At 43.2% G+C, this 16810-nt stretch overlaps 1 protein-coding gene and 1 long non-coding RNA gene across 4 annotated transcripts in view; one reads left to right on the forward strand and one right to left on the reverse strand.

Annotated features, from left to right (window-relative positions):
• ANKH (ANKH inorganic pyrophosphate transport regulator) overlaps window positions 1–16810 on the forward strand; it is a 139677-nt gene that overhangs the window by 12672 nt on the left and 110195 nt on the right. Inside the window, exon 1 of one of the 2 annotated variants that reach the window (XM_070587173.1) lies at window positions 11444–11582. The exons of the other annotated variant lie outside the window; for it this stretch is intronic. The gene's annotated coding sequence lies outside the window, so the exon portion shown is untranslated. Of the gene's footprint in view, window positions 1–11443; window positions 11583–16810 lie in introns of those variants that run through there. 2 annotated transcript variants of the gene reach the window in all.
• LOC139077861 (uncharacterized) lies at window positions 6788–11394 on the reverse strand. 2 transcript variants are annotated; one of them, XR_011530452.1, is made up of 3 exons: window positions 11248–11392; window positions 10893–11080; window positions 6788–10654 (listed from the first exon to the last, which is right to left on the reverse strand). It is a non-coding gene; the product is annotated as an uncharacterized lncRNA (long non-coding RNA). The 2 variants fall into 2 exon arrangements; XR_011530451.1 differs by having other exon boundaries at window positions 6788–11080; window positions 11248–11394.

Consider the following 16810-nt stretch of genomic DNA (forward strand, 5'->3'; position numbering starts at 1 on the left):
GGGGATAAAGGGTTTACGTACCTTCTTTTGGAGGTTATAAACCAAGCAGAGACTGGACACAAAAGTGCTTTGAAAAGTCTGAAGTGCTACACATAGGTAAGGGTACCTACACATAGGTATTGCTAAGACTTTGAGCCTGGTATGCTGGTGCTACACTTGTTTATTTTTTTGCATTTTTGACTAGCTGATTTTTCTTGCTTTGCATTGGTTCGATGACTGGCATCATGAGGAGGATTTCTTAAACTAGAGCCAGCTGGGTGAGGGGCAAGCCGAAGCGTGTTTGAGGGCAGATGCTGGAAAACACTTGGATTTCACAGCATGTTTCTTAGCAATACTGTTGCTGCTTTTTGGGAGGACTTTGGAGAAAAGACATTTAAGGCTGGATTTCCTTGGTTGTGTGTTGTGTGTGTGTGTGTTTTCTTGAGTTACCAGGATTTAGGTGACATATGCTTTTTGAAATGATAGGTTAAATTTAATTTTCTTTTAATTATAGGCTGCTGTTTGACACAGGTTTGGGGGAGGGGTCCCCATATTCCATTGACTCCTTCTCTGATCTAGACATACAAATGGGACCAAGCCTTTCTCAATTTTGTTGACAGTTCTGACAATGACACACCAGGGTGTTTTGAAACAAAGTATGGTGGCTGCTTAGTGAGCTGAAAGTTGTAACTCGCTTCCCTAGATACTTAAGATACTGTTTCTGAGTGTTTTCACTGTGAAATAATGGGGAATGTGGAATGTGGAGGGCGAGAGTGTCTTCATAAATGTGTTCATTCAACAAGTATTTCTTGGACATGTGCTGTGTCCCAGGTACAGTGCTAGTCACTAAGGATGGACTAGGAAAAGGACTGATGCTGCGGCTGTGCTGCGGTTGGTCTAGAAGGGCGAGGCAGGCACTTACGAAAGAAAGTGATGGGGCTGAGATAGAGGAAGAACAGGATGTTTACTGTGGAATCTTATAAGAACCTTTAACCCATCCTAAGGGTCAGGGAAGCTTTCAGCTCAAGCTGGGGCCTGAGACCTAGAGAGAATCGTGTGTACCTGTTCTGGAAAGCAAGCAAGTTCCAGGTGAGTAATGACAGGTGCTTAGTATGATTGGACAGGGAACACAACCAGGAAGGTACAGGAAGTGAAGAGGGCAGGGTGAGCAGAACCGCTGAGTCAGGGTAAGGAGTTTGGCCTTGACCCTGAGAGCAATGGGGAATTTTGAAGAGGTCTTAGCCGGGTGAAGTGTGCTCGGATTTGCATATTTGAAAGATAATTTTTGTTTCAGGGTGGCTAATGAATTAGAGGGAGGCGAGACCAGAGGCAGGAAAACCAGTTAAGAGGCTCTCTTGGTAGCCACCAGAGAGGTGGTGGTAGCAGTCTAGACTGGGGTTGGGGGCAGGGAGGGAGGGCTGAAAGAGGAAAACGAGCAGAATCAAATGGATTGGCCATTGATGGGATGGGGTGAGAGGGGATGGGGTGGATGGTGATGCCGCCAAACCTTAAAAGAGCCGATTTGGAGTAAAGATAATGAGTTCCATTTCGGTCATGTTAATTTGTTAATAGACTGAATAAAATGTTTTAAATTGCTTGCCTGAGAGAGAATACAAATTATGCATAACATTGGGAGCTACGATAAATACTTGGTGTCTGAACAGAGCTCCCTCTCTCTCCTCTCCTCCCCCTCCTTCTCCCTCCCTCTCTCCCTGCCTCTCCCTCCCTTCCTGGGGCAACTTCATTACATTCTCTGTAGACGCAAGCTTTTTGCATTTGTACCTAAATGCAAATGCTATGAATATTCATTTTCTTCCTTCAAAATGTAAAAATGCTTTCTTATAATACAGCCAGTTCTCAGCCTTTTGCCTTAATGAAATAGTGAAATGGAAAATTCAAAAACATTTATAAGTATTTGGCGTTGGAATACATTAGGACTTTATCTGCATCATCATCGCACTCTGCTAAGGATAATATTACATTTGGACCAGGTGCCTGGTGACAGCAGAGAGATGCCATCTGGAATTAAATTTGGTGAGCCTCTTTGGTTTGCTTTGTTTTTCTGTATATTGAATGTTTACTGTGTAAACAGTAGGGTAGGGAGCAGACTAACCTTAGAGGGGTTCCTTTTATGGTTTTATGTTTGTTTGGGGTTTGTTTGGGATTGTAATTCATAAAATTCATTTAGAATACATTTTGCTATAGCAGTAGTATTATAAATTTTGGTTAGGTTTCCAGGCCAATCTATATAACCTCTAGTGACATTAAAATATTATATATTTGCAACAAGGAGTAGTAGAAAACCACGCTGTTAGAATAGTAGTAATTGGGGAAAATAGTAATATTAAAAATATTATTGGTCTTCATTAAGTACAGTTGGTTTAACAGTGTGAGGAAGGTGATGGCCATTGGGAGGAGATTGGAGCTGCAGGCCTTAGAGATTGGGTTAATTTTGAATCAAAATGTCTTCTTGCTGCATGTGATTCACCAGCTGTGATTACAGTAATTTGCAAACTCATAAATGGGAGAGTATGATGCACGTCCACGAAGATAACTTGACAAGATTCGGAGGAGAGGAGGATGCATGTGAAAAGGTCGTCCGGGTGGAATCATCAGGTGGGATTGGGGTGCATTTTCCTGGGTGAACTGTGGGAGGCCGAGGGACAGAGGAGCTGCAGGCTGGGGGCCTCTCAGGCTGCTGCAGGACGACTCCTTCCACAGGCGTCTTGGACCCAGGTGGGCATCGCGGACCCAGGACAGCCGGGTCGGCTGGGGGCGAGGAATGGGGTAGAAGGAAGATAATGCGCCTTCAGCCATCACGTGTGACATCCTTGCCTGTAACTTGCTGCAATCTAAAGTATGGTAGCGGGTGAGCTCTCTTCTGCTCATGCAACATGGAAGGCAGTTTTAAATGTTTTCACATGAAAAATAACTCTGCTTTCTTTAACTTAGAGAAATACTCGTTCTACTAGTCACAATCAGTAGCTACCTGGACTTAAAAAAAAAAAAATCATGTTCTCTGCCCTGTAATTTATTTTGACCTAACCATGTTTTACCTGCCTGGCTAATTTCCAAGGGCCCTGCCACTTCCATCTTGTGTTTCCTTTCTCCTAATTAGTCCTTAAGTGGCATTCAGATTCTGTTTTTAAGTGTATTATTGCTGTGTTTTCCAGTGAGGGTAAAATTTAAAAACGCCTACCTGTATCTATTGATTTAGGCTTACCTGTGCCTCTGTCCCATTGATATCTTCTTGAAAAATAATACAGAAGGTGACTTTTAATAATAGGAGACCCATAAGCTACCAGGAAGCTCAACATTTAGATGAGAATTTGTAATCAGACCATATCCATATTGTAAAAGGAATATCTCTAATATATATGTTACATCGACTTACATTCCTTTTTTGTTTTTTGTTTTGAGACTCGACCTTGTCATCTCCAGTGTAAGACATTTGCCTTAGGTTGAGGGTAAAATTCTTAACCTGGTTTATTTTCTTTTTCATTCAGCAGAAGTGGGCAATCTTGTGTCAGAAAACAACACAATGAATTTTGCCCTTTCCCCTGCCTGGTGCACACTTCACATGTGTAGAGCCCTTCACAAATTGTAAAGTATGTTCTCATTAAATCTAACAGTTGTTCCACAATCCAGGTGCATGTAGGGTAATGCTGCCCAGAAGAAGTGGGAGGCCGCCACCAGTGGACCTCTTTAGAGGACATGAGAGCCCGCTGGCCTGGCCGCCCTTAGCCCCCTCCCCCCGGGGAACTCCATCTCCCTTCCACGCCTACATGGTGCTTCTCAGCAGGGGCCCGTGGAGTCCCACCTTGGGGTTATGGAAATGAGGTGGAGAGCGGAGAGGTGGCGAGGCTCAGAGCTGCTGGGAGCCTACTGTCCGTGATCTGTGCTGGGCTCAATGGACCACAGCCAGAGGACAGCCGCCCCTTCTCTGGGTGTTTCTGTGTCCTGAGCCGCCTCTGCTCCCCTGTCTGAGGGCCCTCTCTGTCATGACAGGTGCTCCCTTTCAGCACTCAGGTGTGGTCACAGCACAGGCTTAGCAGGGTTCCATGTCATTTGCAGCTTCCACCCTGGTCCTCCTGGAATTCTGTCCTTACACACACAGCTCTCTCCTTCCTTAAACATTCATAATCTATGGCTCTGCCTTCCCAAAAATGCTGGGCCCACTCTCACCCTGCACCGCCCCGCCCCCCGCCCTCCCCTGAACACTGAGTGCCTTGCAGTTGTTTCTCCTTATCAATGCGGGCAGAGTATTACTTTCTTTAAAATCTAATCATCAGGTGAAGAAAGCCCTCAGTGTGGGTTCTCTGGGCTTTCATTGGCTGTATCTTCTGGCAGACACTGCAGTCTCCTTTGCTTTTCAGCACCTTTTCATAAATCAGGTGTCTTTTTTTTTTAAAGATTTTCTTTTTCCCTTCCAAGCATTCATCAGTTTCAGATTAGGTTCCCCGGGTTTCTGCCGTGATGAATTTCTTGCCTTTTTGTGGCAGCCGGCTCCAGAGGAGGCGGGGGGAGTCACATTCGTTCCACCCTTCCGGGTGCTGTGCTCGACGCATCTCCACAGTCCATCACCTCTCCGTATTTACACATCTGTCTCCCCATCTAACCACGAACCCCTGAGGGCGGGGCTGGTATGTGACTCCACCTACTGTGCCTGCCTCCTGGCTCCCCTTCCAAGAGCACTCAGTGCAGAGGAGGAGCCTCAGAAGGACCTGAATGAAATCGATGGATGCAGTGAATGGATGCCTGAAAACAGGAGCTGCATAACAAATACGATCTGCTCAAGCCTCGTGCAGGTGTCCCCCATCTTCTGTCAGCTGAAGTGCCTCTGTCCCTCTAAATGGGGGGACCACAAACTGAGGTCATTAGTTTCTTCCTGAGCACAATACCTTGTACACACTTAGCTCAGGGTGAGTGGCAGGAAGATGCCGATGCTTGACTGTGCCACCAGAGCGGCCCCCTCCCCTGCCCAGAGAGGAAGGCAGCTCCTCTGGAAAGCTGAATCTGGACCCATGTCAGGGAGGGAATTACTAGTGGCACGGACTTGCTGTTTGGGTTTGTCAACTGGTTGGAATGTAGATGCTGGGAAACTGACAGCCTTGAATAACCATTTCTCTTGTGGTTGGGTGAGAAATCATTTTCTGGTGAAAGAAAATATGCAAAGCCATGCCTTTTGTGTGAGGTGATCTCACTTAAGGGAAAAAACTCAGGGTGATTTGGGTACCATTGAGGTGCTCCCTGGTGAGGAGAAGGTGTTAACCCTGCAGGACACATCGCCGCAGGGAGGTGAGAGCACAGTGGGCAAAGGATGCTGGGGAGGCCCCCTGACTACCCTTAGCCCTGAGAGTCCACAAAGAAGACCAGCTTCTCTTTAGGGGGCCACATCCACGTGGCTGTTAAAGTAGTATCTTAGTGGATGGCAGTCTTGTTTGATTGACAAGTGTGTATCTTCATCCAGGGCAGAGGAATCATCCTGCACAACCATCGCTGGAACTAGACTGAATTGGCTCGGATGTGAAGAGCAACATTAGTGAGAAGAGTTTGTTATTAAATTAGCTGTTATCTCCTAGTAAAGAGCATTCTGCACTTCGTGCTTTTGATCATCAGAGTGGGCTGTGGCCAAACCAAAATGCTTTTAGGTGCCATAGTATCTGTCATACCAATGGCAAGATTATATTACATTTCATAGCATGGGATCAGTACCACTCAAGTAGTAGTAATTTAATAACTAGCAAACAATATTGCTATTAGGCCTGCCCTCCCTGCCTCTCTCCATCGCTCTGTCTAATATATCCCCTAATAACCTGTAATAATTTTCTATGCAAATAATGTTAACAATTATAGTTTATGGACTATCTATATATATCAGTCGTGCTCCACACACTGATGTTTCACTCAACGACAGACTGCATATATGACGGTGGTCCCATTAGACTAGTACCATGTAGCTTAGGTATGCAGTAGGCTATACCATTTAGGTGTGTGTAAGTACACTCCATGATGTTTGCATAGTGACGAAATTGCCTAACGGCACTTTACTCAGAACATATCCCCATTCTTAAGCGACTCATGACTGTATTTAACGTGGTAAGAAAAGAAAGTCCTTTACTGTAGGAATTTTGAATTTGTTACATCATTTACCATTACACCAGGTGAGAGAATATGGTGGAAAATCGAATTAGAATGCTTTCCCTCCCCAAAATCCAAATGAGAAGATGGAAGAGAAAATGCATTTGGGATGTCCCTACCATCCAAAGTTTATAAAGAGGAAATCTGATCTCTTAATGTATGCCAGTTCATTAGCAACTGAGGTTGAGATGCACGTTCAAAGGGAAAAGGATGGAAGTAAAGAGTGACAGATTTATTTATTTATTTTTTGGTGAGGAAGATTGGCCCTGAGCTAACATCTGTTGCCAATCTTCCTCTTTTTGCTTGAGGAAGATTATCGCTGAGCTAACATCTGTGCCAATCTTCCTCTATTTTATATGTGGGACCCCGCCACAGCATGGCTTAATGAATGGTATGGGTCTGAACCCAGGAACCCTGGGCTGCTGAAGCAGAGCATGCAAACAACCACCACGCCACCAGGCCAGCCCCAACAGTGATAGATTTTTAAAACACAATACTGTTTTGTAAACTATAACCCTCTCCTCTTGAACCCAGAAGTGTAATGTGTACATGTTTGCCATTTTTTCCCTTTGGAGGTTCTTAAAGCATTGATTACATAACCTTGGTAACATTTTCATAGTTTTCTGTTGTTTGAGGTTTCCCTTAGCATGATATGAAATATTTACAGGTTGTTTGAAATAAGCCAGGTTTTCTTTTTAATGGGATTGAGTTTAGTTTAAAAAAGAAAAAGAGAGCAAAAAAAAAAAAAAGAAACCTTAGAAAGCAAAGCATGGATTTGCCATTAAGCTGACAGTAGGGCTTCAAAAATAAAGCCTACAACCCCACAGGATGAGCATACAGTACGATGACTCTTAGAGTGACCCTAGACTCCTATCGTCTACCTTTCGTTGTGGTTTCCCAAAATGGAGAGATAACCTCTTCATGCGTGTGCTATTGTTTCTTCCAGGGGTGGACAGTTTCTGGACGTAAAAGCATTTTTCTTCTTTCATCTCCTCTTTGAGGTGTTTTTGTTTGGTTTGGGGTGAGAGAGAGGGAGTGGAAAGAAATAAATCACTATTTTTCTTTCAACAGATCCTTAAAAGTAATTTATAACTTAACTCTCCTCAGAATAAAATATCATTTTCTTCCTAATAATTTCCACTGCTTTATCATAGAAAGGTGCAATAATGACACTTGAACTTGATAAAACAGAATATATAACTTAGAAAAGCAAATTAAAAATCCTTATTGACTTTTCGACTGTCGTTTTTCATGGGGTCTCGTAATGAGCAGTGGTTATTTGGAAGCATGTGGTCCTCCCATATTGAGCAGGAGAAACCATCTTTATCTTAAGATTGCCGGAGACACTGGGTCCATATCTATAGGCGCGAAATAAATAGACCCTTACACTGCCCGTCGGTATGATTTGGCAGCCTCAGCAGTCGATTGTCCCTCAGTTGACGTGGCCCCAAGCCATTGTTGTGGATCCAAAGGACAGCTGGAATCACAGGATCAGCCGCGTGCAGAGGCAGTCCACAGGATAGAGATGAAGCCTTTGATACACCATCCTTCTTGATTACGACCCTTTTGTTCACTTAGCAGCCCTCTGAACCTGCTGCTTCTCTTTGTTGAAACATGCAGGTCCCGAAGGATTGTGCGGTACCTTCCTTTCTTCTACAGTCAGGGCATCCTCCTGCATAGCTCTTATTCAGAGCCCCGCAGTGGCAGCCTCCACAGCAAAGCGGGTTTTATTTCAAAAGCAGCAACAGTCCTTTTTTCCCTCGATGATCTCTGTGTTCTTTACTGGCCGCATAATCATTCACTCTGAGGTGCCTACTTTTTCCTCTTTTTCTTTTCCCCCAGTATGGATGAAAATAGTACAATAAAGATTTTGTTCTTGTCCACTAACGCCATGCCTTTAGTGGTTTTTGGCTCCCTTCTTCTCCCTCAGAGCGATGTTTTGGTGAAGAGCCCTTAATCTTACAGGACAACCTGCAAGACTGCAGTTTGACAAGCAGCGAACTTGAGATTCATTCCTAGCGGTACCTTTCACAATGTGTCAAATGTGTGTGTTTGCGCTCCCGTGAATTGCATTGGATGACATAAACTTGGTCTCTCATAGAACAGCCCAAGAAACAATAACCAGTTGCTTATCTATGGCTGTTATTTGCTCTCAAACTATATTCCATTGCCCACATGTGGAATAATTTTAAAAGAAATCCTTGAAAAAGCTGAATGACTACAAAGCACGTAAAACTAATTATTAAATAAATCTTGTCCACTTCTTGTCCTAGTCCAAACTCTAGTGACTATTACACTGAATAAATGGATTTGTAAATATTGCTGTTTCCCTACGGCTCTGTGTGTAGGGTGGTGTCATGGCATGCTTGTTGTATGGAAAACTAAAGGAAAGCCATGGGAATGCCTGCTTAAACACTTGAATCATGGAAATAGTTGTCTTAGACACTTTCGTAACAGTCTTAAAACTTTTAAAATCATAACCACTTCCCAGCAGTTTGACACGGTTCTTTAAGCGTGATTTACTGAAAGATACAAGGTTAGAATCTGGCTGTGTCAAAATAAGAGTTTTACTAGAATCTGTTAGTTTGTGAAAAGCCTTCATGGGGATTTTCTGTGGTCATGGTCATAGTCTGCAGGACCTGGGTAATTAATCCATTACCTTGGGCTCATCGTTAGTCGGACAGACCCTAGGTCTCCTTGCACCTGTGCTCATAGACCAGTGTTATAGGACATGAAAGGTACCCTACAGAACCCAGTGTGGGGAGAGTCAAATTAGACTGCCTGGCTCCCTTGGTGGATTGGAATTCAAGGGAAGCTCCAGCTCCCCTGTGTTGCTTCTCCTAGGGCTGGACCCAACGTAACCTCCTCTCAAGTCACTGTCAACCCAAGTCTTTTTGTAGGGAGTTCAGAAGACCCCGTAAATTTATGGCACTATAAGGGCAGGATGTACTGATATCTTATGAGAAACCCCCAAGATAGCCCTCCCTGGATACACACGCCTAAACACACACACACACACCGTCTTGTTTGATTACTTTATACTGTCTTCTTTTCTTTTCCTTTGTTAGTGAAAACAGAAAAGTAAAAAACAAAAACCATGTTTTCTTTGCCAACAGTGAAGCTTTCAGACCTCAGGATAGTGGCTTCAGGTACAGGATAGAGGGAAGAAACATAGCTCTGGACTTATTTATTCATCCAAACTGGACTCTTACCATATTCACTAATTAGATAAATGGGTAAAACAATACTCATTTTTGTTCTTTGCCAAAATAACAAAATGGAGGAGCTATTGGAAAGCGTGTTGCTGTCAACACCATTCATCTGGATGTTAATGGTCAGATGTTAAAGTCTTCTCTGAAACCTCAGTTGTAAAGAAAGAGCTTTTTTTCCCCTTGCATGCTTAGGTAAACAGGAATGGAAGAGCAGGAAAAAGCTGATAATATGATAGGTTGGTAAGTAATTTCTTCCCTGAGGGAAACATTTTAAGTAGAAAATTGATAGCTGCCCCATGGCTCCAGTCCTCCCTGGAAGACGCTACTAGGAGCACCAGAGTTCTCTGGGACCCAGACAAAGAGCTCGTTATACATAAAGAAAAGGCGGGGGGCAGAGGAGGGGCAAGAAAGGCAGAAATAACCCACAAACTCAGAACAAACATATAAAATCCTTAAAATCCAACAAACAAATCCCAAATCTGCAAACTCCTCATGTGCCTCTGTGAAGCAGAATGTTCGAGACATGGACGGGGCCCATCTTTGTACAGCCACCTGAGTCCAGAAGGCCTGGCTTCCATGTGCAATTGGAAATATAGAAAATGTAAAGTTATCTTTGACCTCCACTGTCTCTCTAGATCTCTGAGTTGTAGCTACAGCACCCTAATAAAAACTAAATAGCCCAGCAAAGCGAGAGCACGTCTGAGGAATTCGAAGCCTGCATTGAGATAGAAATAGCATCAATGTCTTTCTTTAGGTTAAGGACCTCTTCTAAATTAAAATTTGCTGCTTTTGAGCTGGTAGCCAAGAAGTTTCGTGAAAGCACTGAAATATTACACATAGCTAGAAACACCTTAGGCCAAAAGTAAGGTCAGGGAATCTTGGCAAGTGAAACATAATTATATGTTTAGGAAATATGCAAGTCTCTTTGCTTGTTGTGCAGAGAAAGAATGGACTATAAGAGAGAAATATAAGGCATCAGAGTTGTCCCAAGACTGCCAAGCTTGGGGATATTAAAAAAAAAAAAAAAAGCTTTATGTTATACCTACCATCCAGGAAAGTAAGACATGAGGCAGAGAAAGACAAATTGCACAGCTCAGCTAATAAAGTTGTTCTGCTCTGCAGCCAAGGGACTCATTTGCTCAACTATGAAGGTGAACTTGACTCCAGGTCAGAATCTGTGGATGATGCAAGAAAATTCTGTTCCTCCCCAATCTGTGGATGATGTAAGAAAATTCTGTTCTTCCCCTTCAGCCTTGCTTCGTGGATTCACAAGAGGAAGAGAAAAGTATCATGTCCATTGTGAAAAGGTCACCTTCAGGTGTCTAAAACAGATCACAGTTACATTTCCTTACCTGAGTATGACGTGTGTGCCCTCTGTGTGTGAATGGTGCTGTCTGGGCAGTCAGTCTGCAAGGTGGGATTTCATTGACCCTGTAGGTTATCCTTACCGCTTCCCTCACACAGTCTTCCTTTCGTGATGGCCCATATCCTCCCCGCCCAGAGCAGACAGCAAGAGCAGGTTGAGGAGGGAGCTGGAGGGTTGGTAGGACAAGAACTCACCTTACTCCTGAGTTTCCTCCGGTCTGCTGCTCCTCGGGTTCAGGCTTCTGACCAGGGCCTGGCACTCTGCTCTTGCTTCACTCCTGCCTCGTCTACCTTGTCTGTTCCTACCGGATGGGCATTTTTTTTCTTTTTGGCCAACTTGATACTTGTTTGGATGGGGCTCTCCATTGTTGAGGTCCAGTGTGCTGTAGAAAAATGGGAACCCCAGTGACTTGTTGCTTAGGGAGCTGAATGGCCCAGGAGATGGGCTCCCTGCCGCTGAGGTGCAGGCAGTTACCACACTCAGGAAGCGAGGTCTGTGACTGTTCTAATCGCTCCAGCGCTCTGGCCACAACTTAGAGGCCTCGCTTACCTGGACGCTCTCCACAAGGCTTTGCTGTCCTACAGCAGAACCGCAGTGGGACAGAACAGGAGATGGTGGGGTAGAACAGGTGTTCTATGTAGGCATCTTCATGTGTTCTGCCTTCCGTGTCCAGAACGTTCTGCTCTAGGCTCTTGTCACAGAGAGAAGAAAGAGAGGAAAATCTCCATCCAGTGGCGAAATGATTGCTCAGTCGTGAATCATGAGCACTTCGTGAACGGAGGAGACACTTCCGTGTTTGGCATTCAGACTTGGGCTAGACAGAATGTCCCCACCCCCTGCTCCTGCCAGCTTCATCTGCTTCAAGTCCAGCCCAAGAGACGTAGGTGAGTGTTTTCTCAGGAGGCTGCAAACTACAGGCTTTGACACTCTGCAGGCAGGACAATCTGTTCATTTTAGTTCCCCCATGTCCTGTGCAGAGGGAGACATAACTGGTTCTTTTTTTTTTTTTTAAGATTTGCTTTTTGGTGAGGAAGATTGGCCCTGAGCTAACACCTGTTGCCAATCTTCCTCTTTGTTTTTTCTTGCCCGAAGCCCCAGTATGTAGTTGTATATCCTAGTTGTAAGTCATTCTGGTTCTTCTGTGTGGGATGCTGTCACAGCATGGCTTGATAAGCAGCGTGTAGGTCCACATCCAGGATCCGAACCAGCGAACCCAGGGCCGCCAAAGCGAAGCGCACAAACTTAACCACTGTGCCACCGGGCTGGCCCCCTACATAGCTAGTTCTAAAGGAAGGCCCTAGAAGGGGTTGAACTGCCTGTTAGCCAAACCACGGTAGCCAAGACTGAACAACCCGGCTGTGTAAGATGTCACTGAACTGGCGTGGACCATCCAGGCCTGCCTCTTTGGGGATGTCGCTTCGTCAGAGCTGGTCTCTATCCTTGGCCCTCATCTGCTGGTGAGCTGAGCTTTTCATGTGGTTCACTCCTGCTGAAACACAGCAGCAGTCTCCAGACCTGGCAGGTGAAGAAATGATTGGCAAGGCGATCAGCCGTATAAGAAGCCACACCCCCATCCTCAAGCAGCTGTGAGGTTATGTCAGTGTTATCCAAGACACCAGTTAGCTGTTTACATCTCTACCAGAAACAAAGCAGGCCAAAATAACATTTTAAATTTCCTTACAATGACTAGCCTCTTATGTAGCTATTACCTAGGAATTCATCTAATCTGAGTGAAAGCATTTATCTAGTTAGCATTTTACTATCTTCCGGGCGTAGAAATTGCTCACTGTTTATTATTCCTTTGTAAAGAACTAATCTATTTGCTTTTTCTTTAAAAAAAAAAAAAAAAAAAAAAAACCTAATTCCTTAGAGCTTCAGAATTGGTACCTAATTCTGGAATTCTAGGATTTTTCATAAAATAAGTTATCACATATTGACACATCCTACAACATGGGTGAAACTTGAAGACATTATGCAAAGTGAAATAAGCCAGTGACAAAAAGACGAATACTGTATGATTCCACTCATATGAGGTGCCTAGAGTCGTCAGATTCATAGAGGCAGAAAGTAGAAGGGTGTTTGCTGGGGGCTGCTGGAGGAGAGAATGAAGAGTTGAAGTTATGGGTACCGAGCTTCAGTTTTGCAAGGTGAAAAAGTTCTAGAGATGGATGGTGGTGATGGTTGTACAACAGCGTGAATGTACTTAATGCCACTGAACTTTACACTTAAAAAATGGTTAAAATAGTAAGTTTTATATATGCATGTTTTACCACACTTAAAAAATGAATTTCATAAAAGAAAAAACTATCATCTATTTTATGCTTTAGTTATTTTCCCTTGGATCCCTTTTGTTCAGAATGAAGAGGCCTAAGTTTTCTCTTTTGTTTTTTAACAAAACTTTGTGTGTTAGCTCTTGCTCCCTCTAAACGTTTGTTCGCCCAGTTCTACCTAGTGAATGTAAAACCTCACCTCCCCAGTAGTGACAGTTCGTACCTGATGCCTATTAGTCATGTACATTCCCCCTCCAAACTTTTAGGGCTGTTCCAGACATGTGCTGTAGGATAAAAAAGAAAAAAATCACGATTAAGGTATTAGCCTGTCAAGTTATATAAAACCGAAAGGCACACTAATTTGGAGCAGCTGTGAGTTCTTTTTCTGAGACTCCGCTCAATGGGAACTTTCCTGTTTTCCATTCATTTTCCATCGTCATGGATGCCCTGGGGGTCACCTTCTAGGACACACCTTAGCTGTCTGTATAAAGAGTCAGAACCTTCTCCTTTTAGACTCTGAGTGAGGCTTCCTGGGCATCATTAGAAAGCCAGGGGGACTCATTGAACCTCATAAATCAGTAGAATTTTGAAGCTAATTTGAAAATGCAATAGTTACCAAATCAAATCGTTTGTCATTTTTAGAAACCACCTTATAAGCATCTACTTTTGTTTGAAACTGGCAACGAAACCATTAGTATAACCGTCATACTGTAGTTATCAGTACCGTATATTTGAAAGTTGCTAAGAGAGTAGATCTTCGGAGGTCTCATCGCACACACAAAAATTATAACTGTGTGATGATGGATGTTAACCAAACCTGTTGTACTCATTTTACAATATATCCATATATCAAATCATTATGTTGTACACCTGAAACTAATCCATTGCTGTATGTCAACTATAACTCAATTCAAAAAAAAGTAGAGGCAGACCTTTGGAGTCATGGGTAAATTGATTATTCTGAGTGTGGTGATGGCTTCACTGGTGCAGACGTATGTCAAAACATCAAATTGAACACGGTAAATATGCATGTTAAATATACCTCAATAAAGCTGTTTTAGAAAAATTAAATCTGCAAAACAAAAATAAAAAATATGTAATAAAAACCTTCACAAATCAAGAAAAGTCACTGCTCAGTTAACCTTAGAATGAGATTACTGGATTACAAATTAATATGGTAAAAACCAAGTTAGACAAATCAGCATTTGGTTGAGATCTGAATCTAGAAAAGAATAACCTATGTCTGTGATTTTTTTCGTGTTTCACGGTCACCTGCTTCCTAGAAAATTGTAGCAGAGACAACTTTCTGAGTATAGTCTGTCCGAGGACAAAACAGAAAATAGTGGACACATACACCCTGCTGGAATAATATACCATTCTTTTTTAAAAATCTTTCAACAGGGGCTAGCCTGGTGGCTCAACGGTTAAATTCACACATTCTGCTTTGGTGGCCCGGGGTTCTCCGGTTCAGATCCTGGGTGTGGACCTACACACCACTTGTCAAGCCATGCCGTGGTAGGCATCCCACATATAAAATAGAGGAAGATGGACATGGATGTTAGCTCAGGGCCAATCTTCCTCAGCAAAAAGAGGAGGATTGACGGCAGATGTTAGCTCAGGGCTAATCTTTCTAAAAAAAGAAAAAAAAACTTTTAGAGAAAGATGAACTCTGTATGACTGCACTCATAGGTGGAAGTTAACATATAGACAAAGAGAACTGATTGGTGGTTACCAGGGGAAAGGGGGGGTCGGGGGGGCACAAAGGGTGAAGTGGTGTACCGACAACATGACTAACAGTAATGTACAACTGAAATTTCACAAGGTTGTCATTATCTTAATAAAAAGAAAAAAAAATCTTTGAACAGTATTTTGGATACAGAACGAGGAAAAAAAAAAAACAACTATAAAAAAGTATTGGGGAATTCCTTGCCCTGGCCACACTCCACTTGTTGAGAATAAAAGAGTACTGGAGTCTCTCCATGAGCAAAACTGTTTCTAGGAGGTGTGGTAGGATGAAAGCAAAAGTTATTCCCAGTCACTTACATGGCAAGAGCCTCCCTTTTAAAGCATTTAAGAACTTCTCATATGTTCTCTTGCTTATTCTCAGAAGACTTCTTCTGTGACATTCATAGAGGGGTGTGGCTAAATGTCTTGGACAAGGCCAGCCTCGACATTTGTTATGTTAGATCACAAAAAGTTCTGACCCTGGTCATTTCTCTGGCCACCTGCAGTTGGTTACATGGTGCTTGACAGTCACAGCAGAGTTCCTACCTCTGATGGCAAGTGTTTGGTCTTCACATTCCTTCGCAGGTCAGAGTAGACACTGAGTCCCACAGACATCCACAACATGCATAATGTGTGCTATTTATGGTACAAAATGAGAAGATTGAGGATGAAAGCCTAAAAAATGAGTGCCATTAGGACTTGCATTCTGTTGTCCAGTGTCTTGTAATTTCTTCTAGGAAAACAAAAATCTAGGGCTTGGCATTTTCTAGACTTGATTTCAGCATGTAGATAAGATGAGTTTGGAGAATGATCAAAATCTAGCCAGCCTTGAAAACAAAACCAAACAAAAGCTCTTTTTTATGCTAAATATTTTTTTAAAAAAAGGAATCTCTCCAGTTTTTGTTGTTAACTGATAAAACTCTAGTAGTTGAGGCTAGAGGCTTAACCTTGACAGAATACACTGGTATTCTCTTCTTTAAGAGGACCAAGTCAGACAGTAAGCCAGAACTCGTGTGTGTGTGTGTGTGTGTGTGTATTTTCAAGTTACAAAGTTTTAACTTACCCATGTTAGCATTCTTTTTACCTGTCTTCGCTACTCTCTATGCTGAGGATTAAAATGAAATAATGTAATCATTCCTTTTTCAAAAATGGAAAGTAAGTCTCTATCTTTCCCCATTCAGGACTTAGGTTTAAACCTGAAGATGCAAGTCAGGAAGTGATAAACATGAGTGCTGTGGTTGCCATGGCAACTCACTTATATATCCCTAGCTTTGCTTTCGAGACGTTTCCCCTCCTTAAACTAACATGGCACTGGGCTCAATTTGCTAAAAGTGAAGTAAAGATCTATTTGGATAACTAGGTCAAAATCACTTTCAGGATCTTTGCTGAAATGTTTATGAATAGTTTTTCACTTGGGTTATTGTTCAAAGAGACTCTCATGTTGTTACAAACACCCGAGTTGCATTGCTCAGGCTCTTGGTGGTCTTTGTCTTCATGGGATGGTGATTCTCTTCCGCGGCCAACACATGCACACCTTAGGGGCCCAGAAGGAGCCGGCTGGGTTTTTGCCTGGGTACACCTGCATTTAGTATGCCCTGGCAGAAAAATTCACACCGTGGAGTGTTTTGTTATGCTCATTAAGTGATTTATTGAAAAAATAAACTGTTTCTAAACTTTCCTTTATCGGAAAGTGTGCAAAGAGTCATCTGCCAAATAACATAGTCCCATTGGAATTAAGCAAACAGCCCCTCGGGGATCGGTTGTTTGTGTTGGAGCTTCTCCCCTCCTCTGTCTTCCCTCCTGCTTCCTCTCCCTCTGTCACGTCGAGCAGGGGAGTGGCCCCTCCAGTGGCTACAGCTCCGCCTTCCGCAGTAGAGCTTTCTAATTGCAGGCTTGCACATAGGAAGAGCAGGGCTCTGGAGTAAAGGATACTTGTGGTTTTCTGGAGATGGAGAGGACTGCCCCAGAACCTGATGCTGTCAGGAGACAAAGAGAGTGACTGGTTAAGCAGAAAGACAAACAGGAAAAGTAATTCATGGACAGCAGGAGCATCTGCCAGAATCTCACAAGCCAAAAGTTCATAGTAACACTGTATCGGTGTTTCTGGATCTTCCGAA

This window comes from Equus przewalskii, chromosome 20, assembly GCF_037783145.1.
Source record: "Equus przewalskii isolate Varuska chromosome 20, EquPr2, whole genome shotgun sequence".
Classification (NCBI taxonomy): domain Eukaryota; kingdom Metazoa; phylum Chordata; class Mammalia; order Perissodactyla; family Equidae; genus Equus; species Equus przewalskii.